At 52.0% G+C, this 19,892-nt stretch overlaps 1 long non-coding RNA gene across 1 annotated transcript; it reads right to left on the bottom strand.

Annotated features, from left to right (window-relative positions):
• Positions 1-1,847: 1,847 nt before the first annotated feature.
• On the bottom strand, positions 1,848-8,928 carry LOC124527749 (uncharacterized). The gene is made up of 3 exons (XR_006965960.1): positions 8,713-8,928; positions 8,431-8,559; positions 1,848-2,441 (listed from the first exon to the last, which is right to left on the bottom strand). It is a non-coding gene; the product is annotated as an uncharacterized LOC124527749 (long non-coding RNA).
• Between the last annotated feature and the right edge of the window lie 10,964 nt (positions 8,929-19,892).

Below are 19,892 nucleotides of genomic sequence, written 5' to 3'. Positions count from 1 at the left end.
CAGCCTGCTTGCTCTCCCCTCTTACCTCTCTGGAAGGCCTGACTACATTCAAGCTTCTCCTGTAAAATGGAATGGAAAATGGTGGAATAGAGGGGTGGCCTGAAGCTCCCCCCTAGTCATGCGGGAAGTCAGTGGCGCATCAGGGAGGCTCCCCCTGACTTTGTGCTTCCACTCATTTCTGGTTCCTTTGCTTTTCAACCACCCTCTCGCTCATGTCTCGTCATCCATCCACCTGCTCATTGATTCTCATCCTTCTTTCCTTCCATCCCTCCGTCCCCTTTGCACTTGCTCTCATTGGATTTTCTATCCTTTCTTTTGCCCTTACCCATCATTCATTCCTTCTTACACCCATTCCTCCCTTTATTAATCAGTTAATCAGCTTATTAATCCAGTCACCTATTTACTATACTTATTCAGTATCTATCAACCAACCGATGCATTTAATTCCTTTTTAAAGATTTTGGGGGGCGCCTGGGTGGCTCAGTCGGTTAAGCCTCCGACTTCGGCTCAAGTCATGATATCAGCGTTCGCTGGTTCGAGCCCTGCATCAGGCTCTGTGCTGACAGCTCAGAGCCTGGAGCCTGCTTCGGATTCTGTGTCTCCCTCTCTCTCTGCCCCTGCCCAGCTCACACTCTGTTTCTGCCTCTAAAAAATGAATAAAAAAACATTTAAAAAATTAAAAAAAGATTTTGGGGCACCTGGGGGGCTCAGTTGGTTAAGTGTCTGACTTTGGCTCAGGTCATGATCTCACGGTTTGTGGGCTGGCGCCCCGCATAGGGCTCTACGCTGACAGTTCAGAGCCTGGAGTCCCTCTCTCTCTCTGCCCCTACCCCCTTCGTGCTCTCTCTCTCTCTCTCTCTCAAAAAGAAATAAACATTAAAAAAATTTAATTCTGGGGCGCCTGGGTGGCGCAGTCGGTTAAGCGTCCGACTTCAGCCAGGTCACGATCTCGCGGCCCGTGAGTTCGAGCCCCGCGTCGGGCTCTGGGCTGATGGCTCGGAGCCTGGAGCCTGTTTCCGATTCTGTGTCTCCCTCTCTCTCTGCCCCTCCCCTGTTCATGCTCTGTCTCTCTCTGTCCCCCCAAAAATAAATAAACGTTGAAAAAAAAAAATTTAAAAAAAATTTAATTCTTGGGGCGCCTGGGTGGCTCAGTCTTGGTTAAGCCTCCGACTTCGGCTCAGGTCATGATCTCATGGTTTACGGGTTCGAGCCCCACGTCGGGCTCTGTGCTGACGGCTCAGAGCCTGGAGCCTGCTTCGGATTCTGTGTCTCCCTCTCTCTCTGCCCCTTCCCCACTCGCGCTCTGTCTCTCTCTCCTTCAAAAATAAATAAACATCAAAAAAAATTTTTTAATTGAATTCTTCTGGGGCGCCTGGGTGGCTCAGTTGGTTGGGTGTCTGACTCTTCGTTTCAGCTCAGGTTATCATCTTACAGTTCGTGGGTTCAGTCCCTGCATCAGGCTCTGTGCTGGCAATGCAGAGCCTGCTTGGGATTCTCTCTCTCCCTCTCTCTCTCTACCCCTCCCCTGCTCGCCCTCTCTGTCTCTCTCAAAATAAATGAATGAAGTTAAAAAAAATTTTTTTTAAATAATTCTTCTTTAAAGATTTTATTTTTTGGGGTGCTTGGGTGGCTCAGTCAGTTAAGTGTCCGACTTCGGCTCGGGTCATGATCTCACGATCAGTGAGTTCAAGCCCCGTGTCGGGCTCTGTGCTGACGGCTCGGAGCCTGGAGCTGCTTTGGATTCTGTGTCTCCCTCTCCCTCTCTGCCCCTCTCCCACTCATGCTCTGTCTCTCTCAAAAATAAATAAACATTAAAAAAAAAGATTTTATTTTTTAAGTAACCTCTACACCCAACGAGCCACCCAAACTCACTCCACCGACTGAGCCAGCCAGGTGCCCCAACTTACGCATTTACTTATCCAACAGGCCTGAAGAGCCCTTCTTCCTAAAGTGGGGAGAGGGGAAGGGGAAGGTGGAAAATGTAATAACAACAGAGAGGGATGTGCGCCCCACCGAAATCAGGCATAAAGCAGGAAAGGCACATATGAGTGCTGAGTGGCGAGAAGGGCTTGGAGACGGAAAGTGTGCGTGGGAGGACGAGAAAGGCATCCAGGGGAGGCAGGTGAAAAGAGAAGACTACTGATGGCTAACGTTATTCATAGAATGTTACTGGTGAGCAGTCGTGAGAGTACTAACTGCATTCTCTACCAGTGACGGTGCCTCTGCACCGGTCGGTCCGCCGGGCAACCCCCATCATCGCCACCAGCCCCCTGCGGCCTGTGTGTGTGTCTGGTCTGGGACTTCAGAGGGCCCTTGCCGTCAGGCTGTGGGGTTTGTTCCCCGTGGTTGTGCCGCAGCACCAGGACAGCAACAGTGACGACAGCCGTCCCTTCCAGTCTGTGGAGTCAAGTCTTCTTTGGTCTCCTTGGTCACTTCCACTTCTGAATGAGGAAGAGGAAGGGGAACGTGATCACGTTTAACAACTGCAAAGCAATTTACCGTCCCTGAGGCGGTGGTTCCTGGTATCCATCACCCACAATTGCTCAGCACTTACAAGGCGTTCCTAAGGAGGGCGTGACAAATCTGCTCCCCTCCCTCCTCCCTAGTTCCTCTGGCCGGGTCCTCCACTCTCAGCCTTCTGGCCTCAGAGTAGATGTCGTTTCAACTGCCAACTTTTGCCCGGCCCACGTGTGTTCCGTAGTGCCCTGTCGTCCCCGAATCGAGTACTTGGACCGTGTTCTGATTCTCTCTCTCCCAGACTAGACCACAAGATCCTCCCAGGAGTGGCCAGGTCGTTTCATCACTATGTCTCCAGGGCCTGGGAGGGGTCTTAGGAAGCACGCACGGTGTGGCTGGGTGAGCTCAGCACGCTGAAGATTAATTATCTAAGCGGGCTCTGTACTTTCGCCCTTGGGCAGCAAGCAGAATCACGGCACCCCCAGCACCTGATGTCCCAATTCCTGTAGCCTGTGAAAATGTTACACATGGCGAAAGGGACTTCCCGGGTGTGATTACGTCAAGGGTCACGAGGGGAGGTTATCCTGGACTATTCAGGTGGGTTCCATGCAGTCACGGGGGTCCTTATTAAAAGAGGGAGATAGAGGGGTGCCTGGGTGGTTAAGCGGCTGACTTCGGCTCAGGTCATGATCTCACAGCTCGTGGGTTCGAGCCCCGCGTCGGGCTCTGTGCTGAGAGTTCAGAGCCTGGAATCTGTTTTGGATTCTGGGTCTCCCTCTCTCTCTGCCCCTCCCTCACTCATGCTCTCTCTCTCTCCTTCAAAAATAAATAAACATTAAAACAATTTTTTTTAATTTAATTATTTGGGGCGCCTGGGTGGCTCGGTCAGTTAAGCATCCGACTTCGGCTCAGGTCATGATCTCATGATCAGTGAGTTCGAGCGCCGCGTCGGGCTCTGTGCTAACAGCTCGGAGCCTGGAGCTGCTTCAGATTCTGTGTCTCCCTCTGTCTCTCTGCCCCTTCCCTGCTCACGCTCTGTCTCTCTCTCTCAAAAACAAATAAATATCAAAAAAAATTTTTTTTTAATTTAATTCTTCTGGGGCACTTGGGTGGCTCAGTGGGTTGGATGTCCAACTCTTGGTTTCAGCTGAGGTCATCATCTTGCAGTTTGTGGGTTCAGGTCCTGCATCAGGCTCTGTGCTGGCAATGCAGAGCCTGCTTGGGATTCTCTCTCTCCCTCTCTCTCTACCCCTCCCCTGCTTGCTCTTTCTGTCTCTCTCAAAATAAATGAATAGTTAAAAAAAAATAAAAATAAAGAAAAAGAATTCTTCTTTAAAGATTTTATTTTTGGGGGCGCTTGGGTGGCCCAGTTGGTTAAGCGGCTGACTTCAGCTCAGGTCGTGATCTCATGGTTCGTGAGTTCAAGCCCTGTGTCAGGATCTGGGCTGACAGCTCAGAGCCTGGAGCTGCTTTGGATTCTGTGTCTCCCTCTCTGCCTGTCCCCTGCTCGTGCTCTCTCTCTCTCAAAAAATAAACATTAAAACAAATTTTCTTGGGGCGCCTGGGTGGCGCAGTCGGTTAAGCGTCCGACTTCAGCTCAGGTCACGATCTCACGGTCCGTGAGTTCAAGCCCTGTGTCGGGCTCTGTGCTGACAGCTCAGAGCCTGGAGCCTGTTTAGGATTCTGTGTCTCCCTCTCTCTCTGACCCTCCCCTGTTCATGCTCTGTCTCTCTCTGTCTCAAAAATAAATAAATGTTAAAAAAAATTAAAAAAAATTTCTTTCAAAAAGAAGAGAGAGGCAGCAAGGTCAGAGTCAGAGAAGGGAACCTAGAGACAGAAGCAGAGGTCAGCATGAGGCAGGGTCACGAGGCCAGGAACGCAGGCTCCTCTAGAAGCTGGAAAAGTCAGGGACCTGGGTCTCCCCTACAGCCTCCAGAAGGAAGGCAGCCTCTCAACCCATTTTGGACCTCTGACTTCCAGAACAGAAAGATAAAAATTTTATGTCATTTCAGGCCACGAGTTGGTGACAATCTATTACAATAGCAAAAGCAAAACTAATACTATTAGCTTCAGCAGAAACCTCTTTTCCTTTTGTCGCAAACCTGGGCCTGTTCATCCTTAGGATGTGCATTTTCGGCCCCGAGCCCTGCTTCCCCTCCCAGTTCCCATTCACCCACTTGGGACACATCTGTCCAATGCCCACCTCGCGTGGGGCACTGTGCTGGTGCTTGGGGACACAGCACACACACCCTGCTCTCATGAAGCTCACCCAGGAAAGCACGGGCCAAATTGGTAGTCGCCGTACTGATCAGGGAGCACTTTCAGCTGCTGTAACCAAGAGACCCCCCCCCCAGTCCCCGCCAAAGAAAAAGAAAACCATGTAATTTGATTTCTCTGTCACTTAACAATATATAGATGAAACAGTCTAGGGCTGTTTATCAACAGCTTTGTTTTTGTCAGTATGTAGCTTTCCTAGGTGGTTCTGAGCCAGCACGAAAGGAGGACCAAAGAGAGACAAAGAGAGACAGAGAGGGAGGGAGGGAGGTATCGCACACAATCATTTTTTTTTTTTTACACAATCATTTTTTAAAAATGGAGGGGGTTTCTATTACTTAAAGGAAGAAAGGAAAAGTGGATGCTGGGAAACCATTTGCCTCTCCATCAGTACAACCAGAGCAAAAACCAAGAGGCAGTTTTGAAAGCCTCTAATAGGATTTGATCCAATCAGTGGAGATCTCTGATGGCTTTGCTGAAGAAGTGAGGTGAGATCTGAAAGTTGGGCAGACCTTAACTAGACAAAGAGGGGCTGGAAGGGTGTTCTAAGCAGAGGGAACAGCCTGTGCAAAGGCTCCCTGCGGAGGAAGCTAGGGGGTTGCGGTTGGGAGACCGAAAGTTGTGTGCTGTTGCCACCTTGTGGTCACATCATGTTCCTTGATGGGTAAGGAAATCCCTGAACTCACCGGCGCGTCACAGGACTATTCTGGCTGGACGAGTGTCACTTCCAAGCTGGAGCATTTAACTGTAAGAACTCCCTCCTCCCCACTCTGAGTTCCCTCTTGTCGCAGACCGGCAGCGTTTGAGATGGTGGCTGGTCCACTGGCCCGGCACCCTGCAGGCTTTTCCTACACCTGTCTCCCTGCCTCCCAGGCACTCCTCCTGGGAGCCCATCCGTGTGACCATCTTCTCGCACACCGGTCTCGGTCTACTCAGGCTCTTGTGAAATGCCACACGCTGGGTGGTTTGAACAACAGAAACTTATTGCTAGCAATTCTGGAGGCTGGGAAGTCCGAGATCAGAGTGCCAGCATGGTTCTGGTGAAAGCCCTCTTCCTGGCTTACGGGTGCCCTCTGGTATCCTCACATGGCAGGGGGAGAGGGAGAGAGGGAAGGAGACAAGGAGAGCAGGGGGGGAGGGAGAGAGGTAAGGAGAGAGGGAGAGCAGGGGGGAGGGAGAGAGGGAAGGAGAGAGGGTGAGCAGGGGGAGAGGAGGAGAGGGAGAGAAGGGGGAGAGGTAGAGAGGGAAGGAGAGAGGGAGGGAGGGAGAGCAGGGGGAGAGGGAGAGAGGGAAGGAGAGAAGGAGAGCAGGGGAGAGGGAGAGCAGGGGAGAGGGAAGGAGAGAGGGAGAGCAGGGGGAGGAGAGGAGAGGGAGGGAGGGAGAGCAGGGGGAGAAGGAGAGAGGGAAGGAGAGAAGGAGAGCAGGGGAGAGGGAGAGCAGGAGAGAGGGAAGGAGAGAGGGAGAGCAGGGGGAGAGGAGGAGAGGGAGAGAAGGGGGAGAGGTAGAGAGGGAAGGAGAGAGGGAGGGAGGGAGAGCAGGGGGAGAGGGAGAGAGGGAAGGAGAGAAGGAAAGCAGGGGAGAGGGAGAGAGGGAAGGAGAGAGGGAGAGCAGGGGGAGAGGGAGGGAGGGAGGGAGGGAGAGCAGGGGGAGAGGGAGAGAGGGAAGGAGACAAGGAGAGCAGGGGGGGGAGGGAGAGAGGGAAGGAGAGAGGGAGAGCAGGGGGAGAGGAGGAGAGGGAGAGAAGGGGGAGAGGTAGAGAGGGAAGGAGAGAGGGAGGGAGGGAGGGAGAGCAGAGGGAGAGGGAGAGAGGGAAGGAGAGAAGGAGAGCAGGGGGGGAGGGAGAAAGGTAAGGAGAGAGGGAGAGCAGGGGGAGAGGGAGAGAGGGAAGGAGAGAAGGAGAGCAGGGGAGAGGGAGAGCAGGAGAGAGGGAAGGAGAGAGGGAGAGCAGGGGGAGAGGGAGGGAGGGAGAGCAGGGGGAGAGGGAGAGAGGGAAGGAGAGAAGGAGAGCAGGGGAGGGGGAGAGCAGGAGAGAGCGAAGGAGAGAGGGAGAGCAGGGGGAGAGGAGGAGAGGAAGAGCAGGGGGAGAGGGAGAGAGGGAAGGAGAGAAGGAGAGCAGGGGGGAGGGAGAGAGGGAAGGAGAGAGGGAGAGCAGGGGGAGAGGAGGAGAGGGAGAGAAGGGGGAGAGGTAGAGAGGGAAGGAGAGAGGGAGGGAGGGAGAGCAGGGGGAGAGGGAGAGAGGGAAGGAGAGAAGGAGAGCAGGGGCGAGGGAGAGGAGAGAGGGAGAGCAGGGGGAGAGGGAGGGAGGGAGAGAGGAAGAGCAGGGGGAGAGGGAGAGAGGGAGAACAGGGGGAGAGGGAGGGAGGGAGGGAAGGAGAGAGGGAGAGCAGGGGGGAGGGATAGAGGGAAGGAGAGAAGGAGAGCAGGGGAGAGGAGGAGAGGGAGAGAAGGGGGAGAGGTAGAGAGGGAAGGAGAGAGGGAGGGAGGGAGAGCAGGGGGAGAGGGAGAGAGGGAAGGAGAGAAGGAGAGCAGGGGGGAGGGAGAGAGGGAAGGAGAGAGGGAGAGCAGGGGGAGAGGAGGAGAGGGAGAGAAGGGGGAGAGGTAGAGAGGGAAGGAGAGAGGGAGGGAGGGAGAGCAGGGGGAGAGGGAGAGAGGGAAGGAGAGAAGGAGAGCAGGGGCGAGGGAGAGGAGAGAGGGAGAGCAGGGGGAGAGGGAGGGAGGGAGAGAGGAAGAGCAGGGGGAGAGGGAGAGAGGGAGAACAGGGGGAGAGGGAGGGAGGGAGGGAAGGAGAGAGGGAGAGCAGGGGGGAGGGATAGAGGGAAGGAGAGAAGGAGAGCAGGGGAGAGGAGGAGAGGGAGAGAAGGGGGAGAGGTAGAGAGGGAAGGAGAGAGGGAGGGAGGGAGAGCAGGGGGAGAGGGAGAGAGGGAAGGAGACAAGGAGAGCAGGGGGGAGGGAGAGAGGGAAGGAGAGAGGGAGAGCAGGGGTAGAGGAGGAGAGGGAGAGAAGGGGGAGAGGTAGAGAGGGAAGGAGAGAGGGAGGGAGGGAGAGCAGGGGAGAGGGAGAGAGGGAAGGAGAGAGGGAGAGCAGGGGGAGAGGGAGAGAGGAGAGAAGGAGAGACCTGATGTTTTCTCATGTCTCCTTTTAATTGTTTTTAAACGATTTTTTTAATGTTTTTATTTTTATTTTTGAGAGAGAGAGAGAGACAGAGCAAAAGCGGGGCAGGGGCAGGAGTGAGGGAGACAAAAGCAGGCTCCAGGCTCCGAGCTGTCAGCACAGAGCCCGACGCGGGGCTGGAACCCACAAACAGTGAGATCATGACCTGAGCTGAAGTCGATGCTCAACCAACTGAGCCACGTGGGTGCCCCTAATGTCTTTCTTTTTAAGTTTATTTTTGAGAGAGACAGACTGTACTCTCTGTACAGAGACAGAGTACAAGCGGGGGAGGGGGAGACAGAGAGGGAGACACAGAATCTGAAGCCGGCTCCAGGTTCCAAGCTGTCAGCACAGAGCCCAACGCGGGGCTCGAACTCACGGACTGTGATATCATGACCTGAGCCAAAGTCGGACGCTTAACCGACTGAGCCACCCAGGCGCCCCAATTCCAGCCAATTTAGAACATGCATAGAAGCAAAAGGAAAAAAAAATATTGAGCACAATTCCACCACTTGGAGAATAAACACTTAAAAAAAATACTAGATTTACCCTTCTAGATTTTTCCATGCACACGTCAGCTCCTGCCCATTGCCTGGGTCCACTGCCTGGGTTGTCTCTCTGTCTGCACCTCAGCCAGGGTCCCCGAGCTCTTCTTAAGAGCCCCTTCCCACGAAAGATCTAATGAGTAGAAGATTTCACAAGAGATTTCACCGAGGAGGGAGTTCAATCATGTCCCCCCAGCAAACAGTTTTCAAACCCACCACAGAACTTTCTCTTCTTCAGATTCCTTGTCCGCCATGCTGCCTGCCACCGAGGGTTCTTTTCTCTTACCTCCTCTCTGTAGGGCCCGTTGTCTCGTTCTCCCAGATCCTCATCCGTCCCTGATGCCTTGTGACTTCTTCCCTCTCGGGGAAGTTGTGCACATCTCTTCTGCTTACATCCTATGACCAGAAGGACCTACGGTTCCCCAATGGAGAGAGATGGGTCTCTTATTCTGGACTGCTGGGGGCCCAGCTCTTTTCAGCCACTTGGCAAAAGGGGACAAAGGCTAGCAATTTCTCCCATGCTTTGCATATTCATGGACGTGCCTTAGCAGTGGGTGATTGCTGTGCTGGGCATGAAGTCTGTGCGAAGTGGCTTGAGAGTGTGTTGCAATAATCCTTTCCTAACAGAGACCAGAAGACACAACGTGTGGGTAGGTAGAACAGAGGTTTGAAAAACTGGGAGCAAAGCTGTTCCTGCCTGTCCTGGAGTCAAGAGAACGTTTTGGCTCACCACCAACAGCAAAACTCAAGGAAGATCCTTGGAGGAGGCTTGGGGGGGGGGGCGCCATGATGCCCCAGCTCCCGACCTGGCTCCGCACTGGGAAGCCCTGCGGGGGCAGAGCTGGAGTTGGTGGGACCTTCGGGGGCAGTAGGGGGGTGGGGGTGAATAAGCGCAGACTAGAACCTTCCATTCCCTGAATACATGTTAGGTACAAGGACGCTTTACACACATTTTCCTGTTTCCCCAAACTCAGTCATCCCTGAACTGCCCAATGAATGACATTGTGCCCTACGTCTGTGACATGTCCCGGGTTTTCACATTAGTATTTTTATGCTCAACTCTATTTTATTATTTAAAAAAGTTTTAAAAATATTTTATATATTTTTGAGAGAGAGAGAGAGAGAGAGACAGAATTCGAGTGGGAGAGGGTCAGAGAGAGAGGGAGACACAGGATCCGAAACAGGCTCCAAGCTCTGAGCTGTTAGCACAGAGCCCGACGCGGGGCTCGAACCCATGAACTATGAGATCATGACCTGAGTTGAAGTCGGACACTTAACCAACTAAGCCCCCAGGCACCCCTATTTTATTATTTAAAATTTTTTCAACGTTTTTTTATTTATTTTTGGGACAGAGAGAGACAGAGCATGAACGGGGGAGGGGCAGAGAGAGAGGCAGACACAGAATCGGAAACAGGCTCCAGGCTCCGAGCCATCAGCCCAGAGCCCGACGCGGGGCTCGAACTCACGGACCGCGAGATCGTGACCTGGCTGAAGTCGGACGCTCAACCGACTGCGCCACCCAGGCGCCCCCCTATATTATTATTTAAAAAAAAAATAAGTTTATTTATATTTGAGAGAGAGCGAGCAAGTGGGGGAGGGGCAGAGAGAGAGAGAGAGAGAGAGAGAGAGAGAGAGTCCAAGCAGGCTCTGCACTGTCAGCTCAGAGCCTGGCGCACGGCTCAAACTCATGAACCCTGAGATCACCACTTGAGCCTGAACCAACAGTTGGACGCTTAACCGACTGAGCCTCCCAGGCTCAACTGTACTCAACTCCATTTTAACAGATCTGTAAAACTCATGCATTAGTGGGAAAATCCGTGCCCCTCATCCAAAACAGACCCGAACCGGCCCCAGTTTTCCCCGGTCTTGTTTCTGAGAGGTAGCAGTGAAGCCGGAAGCTATGTTCAGTCGAGCACCCGGCTGCGGCATCTTCCAGGGGCTTGGTGGAGAACGAGCTGGGAACCGAGAAGAGAGAGACTTTCTCACACAGGCTCAGTGATACCCTCCTGGACCAGGAGTCACCTTACATCTCTTAGAGAGCTTCTCCAACATAGTCCTCTTCCCCATACTGCATTCGAGGAATCTGAAAATCAGCCCTGAAGTCCATGCCAAGGCCACTCAGCTACTAAGCGGAAAAGCTGAGCTCGAATTCTGGTCTGCGCAGGGCCAAAGACCATAATTCTCCATGGAACCACACGAGGGAACTGAAAGGGTCCGATGTGGGGGGGCGGGGAGGGGAGAGCTCTGGGGTGGAAACATCTGGAGGCTGAATAAAGGGAGTCATGGTTAGCACGACCACAAGAAGGTAAGTGAACAGTGAATCCCTCTTAGGAAATGTCCGGCAACCTTTTCAGAAGGGCTCTGTGGCCACAGGGTGTCGGTTCCACTCAACCGGTCAGAATGGCCCTCATCTTGCGACCAGTGTTGACGAGGATGTGGTGCAAAGGGAGCCCACGTGCTCTGTTGGCAGGAATGCACACTGGTGCAGCCACTGTGCGGAAAACAGTTTGGGGGCTGGTTCCTCAGAAAGTTAAAAACAGAACCACCCTGCGATCATTCACCCCACTTCGGGGCTGTGTGTCAGAAGGAAATGAAAACAGGAAATTGAAGGGATATCGGTGCCCCCACGTTCATTGCAGCGTTATTCACAAGGCATGGAAGTGACCTAAGTGTCCATCCACTGACACGAAGAAAGAAGATGCAGCATGTTACATACAAGAGGATGTTATTCGGCCGTGAGAAAGAAAGAAATCCCACCATCTGAGACAACACGGAGGGACCGTGAGGGCATCGTGCTCAGTGAAACCAGTCAGAGGGAGAAAGACACTGGACTGCTTGTATGACCTCACTTGTATGTGGCACCTAAACATGTTGACTTGTTGAAACACGACGGTGGGATGGTGCTTGCCAGGAGCTGGGGGTGGTGGGGAGAGGGAGATATGGATCCAATGGTACATGCTTGCAGTTCAAGGACGAGTGAGTTCTGAGGCTCTAACGTACAGCATTGTGACCACAGATGGCAATACGGTATTACGTGCTTAAAAAAAAGTCTCAAGATAGTGCCCAACGTCCCTGGTGTGTGTGTGTGGGGGGGTGGGCAGAACCACTGTTATACGCTAATCAAACTAGAACACCTATAAGAATGTGCAGGAACATATTTCTTGGGGTGAGTTTGGTCCAGATCTGAAAGTAAGGCCCCCAGAGGGGAAAAGTGGGGGATATACACTTCATCCTTCCAAGTAATACCAATCTTAGATTTCTGAGATTTACTCTGGGGCACCAAGGAGATGACTCACGGCCAACCGTAATGTCCGAGATGCGTTTCGGTCATACCTTGAGGGCAGACAGAAGTATCTCAGCACAAAGGACTGTGTTCTCAGTGTCTAGATGTCGCCTATCATAGGGCAGGGATCTCCCCACCTCACTCCACGTCCTGACTCCCGGGAGCTGTGGATACCTTCCTTTACATGGCAGAGGAGATACATACAGGGTGGCAGGTGGAATTAAACTTATCAGTTGACCTTGAAGTAGGGAGCTTCTTCTGGATTACCTGGGTGGTCACAGTGTAACCGCAGGGTCCTTAAAATAGCAAAGCAGGCAGAAGAGGGTGCCAGTGCACCAACCATTGATAGTTTTAAAGTCAGAGGGAGGGGCGCCTGGGTGGCTCAGTCGGTTAAGCCTCCGACTTCAGCTCAGGTCACGATCTCGCGGTCCGCGAGTTCGAGCCCCGCGTAGGGCTCTGGGCTGATGGCTCAGAGCCTGGAGCCTGTTTCTGATTCTGTGTCTCCCTCTCTCTCTGCCCCTCCCCCGTTCATGCTCTCTCTCTGTCCCAAAAATAAATAAATGTTGAAAAAAAAATAAAAAAAAAAAGAAAGGGGGTTGCCGGATCATATACTACTTGTGCTTTTAATTTTTTAAGGACCCACCACCCTGCTGTTCTCCATAGTGGCCACACCATTCTACATTTCCACACCCAGTGCACACAGATTTCTGTTGGTGTGTTTCTGAAATGGATGTTTTTTGACCCTTGTGTATTAGGGCCAGTTTTGAGGACTGAGTTTGTCCAGGACAAGGGGAGGGAGAGAGGCCAGCAGGAAGCAGGCATCCTCCCGGATGGGGGTACTGAATCCCCCAGGGTTGATATGGGGCCAGTCATAACTGCACAGGGCACTGACCAATGAACCCAGATTCTCCCAAACCACACACGGGGCAGGCATTCAGGGCCTCTGAGAAAAACCACACGGGGTACGAGATTCTGAAGTCAGTGGACCCGCAACTCACTTCTCTCGTCTGTCAAGTGGGGGGGGGGGACAGTGATGCATACATCTGACCATGAACTTCTGTGAGAAGGAGACATAATAGTAATCAATTATAAAGGAGAGTTGGATGATTGTATTAGTCATGGCACTTGGTTCCAAGTGAAAAAAACACCGATCTCGAAGTGACCTAGAAAAGGTGACATCCTTGGAATTAAAGGGGTCATTCAGGGCTGCCCAACCCGGCACTACTAACATTTGGAGTTGGATAATTATTCTGCGGGGCAGGTGAGGAAGAAAAGTGCATCCTGTGTAACATAGGATGTTTGCAGCATTTTGGATCTCTACCTACTCCACGTTCCCTTTTCCAGCTGTGACAACCATGGAGTGTCTCCAGACACTCCAGATGTCCCGCAGGGGGCCAGACTGTGCCCGGCCAGACACAGCTGGGATCCAGAGCTAGTGAATCTTGGGAAGCATGAGGATACCACCTGGCTTCACAAACTAGAACGAGGGACTGGAGTCTTGCCCAGATTCTCTTCCTTTCTGACACTTGTGTCTTTATTGTACCTGTTTCCTTCTCTTTTAAACTTTTTAAAATGTTTTTATTTTTGAGAGACACAGAGCGTGAGCGGGGGAGGGGCACAGAGAGAGAGAGAGGGAGACACAGAAGCTGAAGCAGGTGCCGGGCTCCGAGCTGTCGGCGCAGAGCCCGAAGTGGGGCTTGAACTCACGAACCACGAGAGCATGACCTGAGCCAAAGTCAGATGCTTAACTGCTTTATGGACTGAGCCACTCGGGCACCCCTGTTTCATTCTCTTTTAGTGGGGACCAGTTCAAAACAGACAGACAGACAGACAGACAGACTGGGGAGGGCTGTGAACAGTCCTGGTTAGCTCAGCCTCTAGATCGATCCTAGGAAATGCTCATGGAAGGATGCCATTCAAGAAAACCCAGCCCCATCCAGGGAGACTGGAATGTAGGAGGGTAATGAACAGTTCCTAAAAGAATGAGAGTTGCTACCCTTTGATCCGATCCTATGGGCTGAAGGTCTGTGTCAACCCCCCCCCCCCAACTTCATGTTGAAATCCTGACCCCTAATGTGACAGCATTAGGAGGTGGGGGCCTTTGGGAGGAGCTTAGGTCCTAAGGGCGGAGCCCTCATGAGATCGGTGCCCTTCTAAAAGAGACCCCAGAAACTCCCTTGTCCCCTTCCTCCATGTGGGGCTCTATGCTGCCCCCCTGGTCTCGAACTTCCCGTCTCCAGACCTGTGAGAAAAAGGTGTCTGCTGTTCATCGGCCCCCTAGCCTGTGGCATTCTGTTAGAGCAGCCCCAACGGACTAAGCCGACGAGGGAGAGGTACGCCCAGCAAGTGTGTTTGCTTCAGAGTCACAGACCCCCAAACGGAGCAAGAAAATCCCAAGGTCCGGATGTTGATCTGGAGCCCATTGGCCACACGGGGTAGAGGAGAATGTTTGTCTCTGCCCCCTGCTGGGGCCATGGAGCCCAGGAGTGAGGCAGGGAATTCTCACATCTCACCCGCTTCATGCTGTTTTCTAGGTCAGCGTGAAGGACATTCCATGTCCCCTCCAGGGAGAAGTAAGGCAACTGGGGGAAAGGGGAGAACCACCACACAACCAGGGATGGGCACCCGTCACTTGGGTACATGGCCCCACTGTCTGCAAGTGTGTGTACGGACTCTTGAGTTGCAGATAATTATAACCGCTTGGATTTGGGCTGGGGCCAGTACCTAACAAGCTACCTGCCTACACATTCCTTAGCTTCCCTCTGTCTCAGCTTCCGTATCTGTCAGGGGTTGATAGTAGTACCTACACAAGGGACTCGTGCTTGGGATTTTGAGGAGTTATTTTACCTAAATCCCTCCTAAACTGTGTCCGGTGGACCGCAAAATATTATCTAAGGATCTGCCATTATTATCATTATGAAACACCCAAAACTTCCTCCTCTGACTACTGAAGGAGCTTTATCAAGAACTCCATTCCTCAGGGGAGACTTTCCAGGAAACAGAGAGCCTGCATATCCCTCGGAAGGTACCAGTAAATATCCTTATCGTTATAATGAATGATAAATATTAGTGGAAAATTCCACGACCTGTTAAGGGCTTCCTGGTTCTAAAAAAGCCCATGGGTGTGTGTCTGTGTCTTTAACTCAGTTCAACTGTACGTGACACGGTTAAGTACCGATGAGATGGTCTTTCCAAAACAGGATGATAAAACAGAACGGAAAGAAAAATACCACAAGCTAGATTGGCTCTCTGTAGGAGGGGGAAATTTTACATAATTTTGGGTTCTTCCACAGCTGGTGAATCATTTTTTTTTCCCACTTCTTTATTTATCCTTGGCATATGAGGACACTTCTGAGTTTCTTCCTCGATGGTCATAAATATTGCTGCTTCTGACATGAATACATCAGTGACAGGACACTTCACCAAGAAGGACCCGGGAAGCTGTTGTCAAGTTCAACGTCGACCTTTCCTGTCTTCCTTCAGCCACGGTTCCAACCCTGGCAACTGTCGCCAAGGGCAAGACTGAGGAAGAGAGGAGGACATCATGGCGGGGAGGGGGTGTTTGGCAGGCAGACGACTGGGTACAGGTGCACTGGCAGATTATTGAAAATGGAGCCCGAGGGTTTCCCTTTGGGATCCCCCAGAGCCTTTTACAAACCCTCACAGTTTTACGCGGCTCTTGCAGGGGCCAGAACCATGAAGCTGCAGCTACACCCCCGTGTTTGACTTGTGGGGACGTGAGCGTCACCTGACTGGCCAAGGGCGGGAGGCGGGGAGAAGGTGGGCGGCAGGAATCCTGACAAAGGACAAGGAAAGAGAAGTCCCTCACTTTTGGGTCACCTCTTATTTTCCTCAGGCCACTGGTTGTCCCCTGGGGGCGATTTTGCCACTCGGCAGCGTATGGCAATGTCTGAGACAGTTTTGGCGGTCACCGCTGGGGGTGGGGGATGCTTCTGGCATCTAGGAGGTAGAGACCACGGATGCTTCAAAACACCCTATGACACAAGGACCCCTCCCCGCGAAGAATCATCTAGCCCCAAATATCAGTGGCGCCCAAGAGGAGAAATCCTGCTGTAGACCCACCGTCCAGTTTCCAGTTAGACACCAGAGTTCTTGCAGGGATCTCACAGGTGGAGACCATACTCCCCTCCAATTCCTGAAGCCTCGAATTACTTCAACTACGTGCCCCAGACCAGTAGCTGTTTCAGAAAATACTTACCAGTGATACTGGCATCACCTGTCTTCCTTGAAGGCCGCTTGTGATGTTTGGGTTTGTTTTTTTTTTTTCTCCCTTTATTCCGGTTTGATTTGTCTCCAGGCTCCCAGAGATTTCTTCGGAGCCAGACCCCAGGGTTTCGTGGGGTTTGCTCGTCATTTCCGAAGTTGGAACAAGACGAGTGCAGTCTCCGGTTCGGAGGACAGCAGAATGCAGCTGGCGGTGGGGGAGGCTGAGTCGGCAGGAGGAGGCTGGGACAAACGGTGTCCCACCTCCTGACGGTGTGGCTGTGCAGGGCAGAGGTGAAGAACCATAGGCGGTACCACAGGGAACAGAGGAGACAGTGGTCGGGAGTCCGCAGGCTTCCCAGGCTTGCCTTCTCTGAAGTGTAAGGCTGAGGGTAGGGGTCGCGGCTTCAGGCTCGAGGAGGCGGGGCCCACACAGCTGTGGATGATAAAGGCAATGAAGAGTCATGTGGTGTCACCTCAGTAGAGCTTTGTGAAGCTCGGCTCTGCTACTCACTGGCTGTGTGACCCCGGGCAACTCTGGAGCCAACAAGCTAGAGACCCCGGGAAGAGGTGACGTCGAGTCTGAAGGCAGCCGGAAGCCGAATTCCTTCATCCTCAGAGGAGATCAGTCTTGTCTCCTTGGACCTTTGACCTTTGATTAGAGGAGGCCCACCCACATGATAGAGCGTAATCTGCTCCCTCAAACTCTACCGCCTTAGATGTTAAACACATCTTCTTTTTAATGAATTGACTTAAGATTGCATTTGCTTTATTTGACTGTAATTCCAGTGTAGTCAACATAGAGCGTTATATTAGTTTCAAGTGCCAGCTTCCTGGCCACCATTCTAGGCTCGTATTAGACCCAAACAACTGGGTACCGCGGCCTAGTCGAGTTGACACATAAAATTAACCATCACACCCGCCCACATGAGTCTTGGGGTCCTTGAATGGGGTCTGGACATTTCTGGAATACACTCACCTTCTCTTTCTGCATTCCATCTTACTTGTTTCCTAGCTAAACCTAAAACTCACAAAAATTTCCCTCCAGAAACCAGCAAGACAACGGATGAGGATTAGCTTTCTTTTGGGGCACCTGGGTGGCCCAGTCAGTTAAGCGTCCGACTCTTGATTTCAACTCAGGTCACAATCTCACAGTTTGTGGGCTCGAGCCCCGCATCGGGCTCTGCACACTGTCCGTGGCACTGTCCGTGCGGAGCCTGATTGAAATTCTTTCTCTCTCCCTCTCTCTCTGCCCCTCCATCACTCTCTCTCTCTCTCTCTCAGAATAAAAAAAAAAAAAGCCTAAAAAGAAAAGAAAGAATTTCCTTTCTTTTGAGAAATCTGAAAAAGTACTATCTAGTAGAAATAACAGTCAAATAGCAGATACTCACGTATCCACCACTCATAATTATACTTGTTCACATTTTTTTTTCTTTTTTTCAACGTTTATTTATTTTTGGGACAGAGAGAGACAGAGCATGAACGGGGGAGGGGCAGAGAGAGAGGGAGACACAGAATCCGAAACAGGCTCCAGGCTCTGAGCTGTCAGCCCAGAGCCTGACGCGGGGCTCGAACTCACGGACCGCGAGATCGTGACCTGGCTGAAGTCGGACGCTTAACCGACTGCGCCACCCAGGCGCCCCTATACTTGTTCACATTTTGTTGTATTTGCCCCAAAGCTGTTTTCTTTCCACAAGATAAAAAAAAAAAGAAGTCCTGGGGCGCCTGGGTGGCGCAGTCGGTTAAGCGTCCGACTTCAGCCAGGTCACGATCTCGCGGTCCGTGAGTTCGAGCCCCGCGTCAGGCTCTGGGCTGATGGCTCGGAGCCTGGAGCCTGTTTCCGATTCTGTGTCTCCCTCTCTCTCTGCCCCTCCCCCGTTCATGCTCTGTCTCTCTCTGTCCCAAAAATAAATAAAAATGTTGAAAAAAAAATTAAAAAAAAAAAAGAAGTCCTTTTTCTCTCTCAACATTACTTCTGTTATTTTTCCCCTTTCCAGAACTTTCCGCCCTGAAGTTGGTGTTATTTCTGTGCAGATATTTACACTTTTACTACATAGACATGCCTTTGTAAACACAGCATAGAGTTTTACATTCTATTTACAATTATTTAAGTTTAAAATTTAACTATAGGGGGCGCCTGGTTGGCTCAGTTGGTTGGGCAGCCGACTTTGGCTCAGGTCACGATCAGGTCTGTGAGTCTGAGCCCCACGTGCTGACAGCTCAGAGCCTGGAGCCCGCTTCAGATTCTGTATCTCCCTCTGTCTCTGCTCCTCCCCCTCTCACACTCTGTCTCTCTCTCTCAAAAATAAATATTTAAAAAAATAAAATAAATAAAATTTAACTCTAGAATTCTCTCTTCTAGATAAAACTGAAAGGAAATCACCCAAGGGAGCAGAAACAGGCCTCGGTAGGAGCACAGATCTTACACACACTCATCCACGCGTGGGATGAGATATCCTTGTGACGCTGTGAACCGTCCACACCTGGGAAAGTTCTCAAGGATGTCTGTCTTGTGGTGATGCCTGAAGGCTGTGGCTCGGTGCGAGGTCTTTCGAGGTGGGTAGGATTAGGGGCGCAGCCCTGCCTAGTTACCTGGGCCACTTTGGAAAGGGAACTTCAAATCTCCGATGCCCAGCTTCTGCATCTGTGGAATAGGCATCACTCACTCTGTCGCTCTCCCGGGATACTTGTGTGAAGAGAGTGTCGTGAGAGCTCCAGCAAGTGGTAGGAATGTGATCAACGGGAGACACAGTGAGGTGCCTCAGTGCACACTCAGGGAACCACTGACCCTCTCACCTACTATCCTCTCCCCAGGGACCACGGGGATTCCCCCTCGCTGTGGTCTTTGCCCTTCTCTTCCTGCTTGGAGCCTTCCTCATCTACAAATACACCCGGTGGGGCGAGTTCAGGAAAACAAGGCCTAAGTACCTGGGAGGAAATGGGAGAAACAGAACGGGAAAGTAACATCACAGGGTCAACACTGTCTCTGTCTCTTTCATCCCCAGGGGCGGCTCCCGACAACATGACCAAATGGTAGAGCTACTCAGCAAATCAGCCCATACCGACTTGAATGGGGTCCATTCAAGCCCATACCGAACCCTTCCCCCACTATTGCCTTGACCACTCAAGACCCCCTTTCTTACCTGAACCTTTCATGTGCCCCCGACCAGCCCCGACGATCATCCCCAAGTGTCTCTCCACGTCCTCTCTTCTCATGACCACCTTCCACTTCTCGCTCAAGGTTCTTCCCTTGGATCCCCTCCTCGTGGACCACACTGTCCCCAACCACTTCTCCTCCTGAGCTCTCAAGACTTTGCTGAGCACCTGAATGACGTGGGGACCCTCGTGTGGGGTGTATGAGCGTGGAGGAGGTGGGGGGGGGGACTTTGGTTTACACATGATCTTGCTGGGCGCCTCACCTCCGCCTCCCCACAAGGATCCTGACGTCTCACTCCAATTCCCTTTGTCTCCGGTGCCTCACTGTTTCTCTCTTTCAGCTCCTGCTCTTCTGAGGAAAAAGTGGGGACAAGTAATCAGCCCGGGAAAGAGAGCGATGGTGGGTACACGTGTGTGTGTATTTGGATGCGTGTGGTGTTCTCAAATAAGCATGTATATTTGAGTGTGTGTCTGTGAGTCTGCACGCGTAGGTGTGCAGGGATATATGTACGTGTGTGAACACGCATATGCACGTAGAGGTACGTGAATGTGTGCATGTGTATAGACGTGCATATGTTTGTGTGTTGTGCGTGCACACAGGTGTGGTTTGCACGTCTGTTGCATGTGAATGTGGCGTATGTGTGTGTCACGTGCATGCCTTGTGTGTGCACACACACGTGCGTGCATGTGTGTGAGAGGATGTATAATGTGAATGTGCATGTGAGTGGGATTGTGTGTCCAGAGTTAACCCCTGGGGCCTGGGGGTGAAGCAACAGCAGGACCTTTTCCCTCCCAGATACAGC

This window comes from Lynx rufus, unplaced genomic scaffold, assembly GCF_022079265.1.
Source record: "Lynx rufus isolate CCGP_SWC_20201006 ecotype Redwood Valley unplaced genomic scaffold, mLynRuf1.p SCAF_54, whole genome shotgun sequence".
NCBI lineage: Eukaryota > Metazoa > Chordata > Mammalia > Carnivora > Felidae > Lynx > Lynx rufus.
Note: the sequence above shows the minus strand (reverse complement) of the source record. Positions and strands in the feature narration are given on the sequence as shown.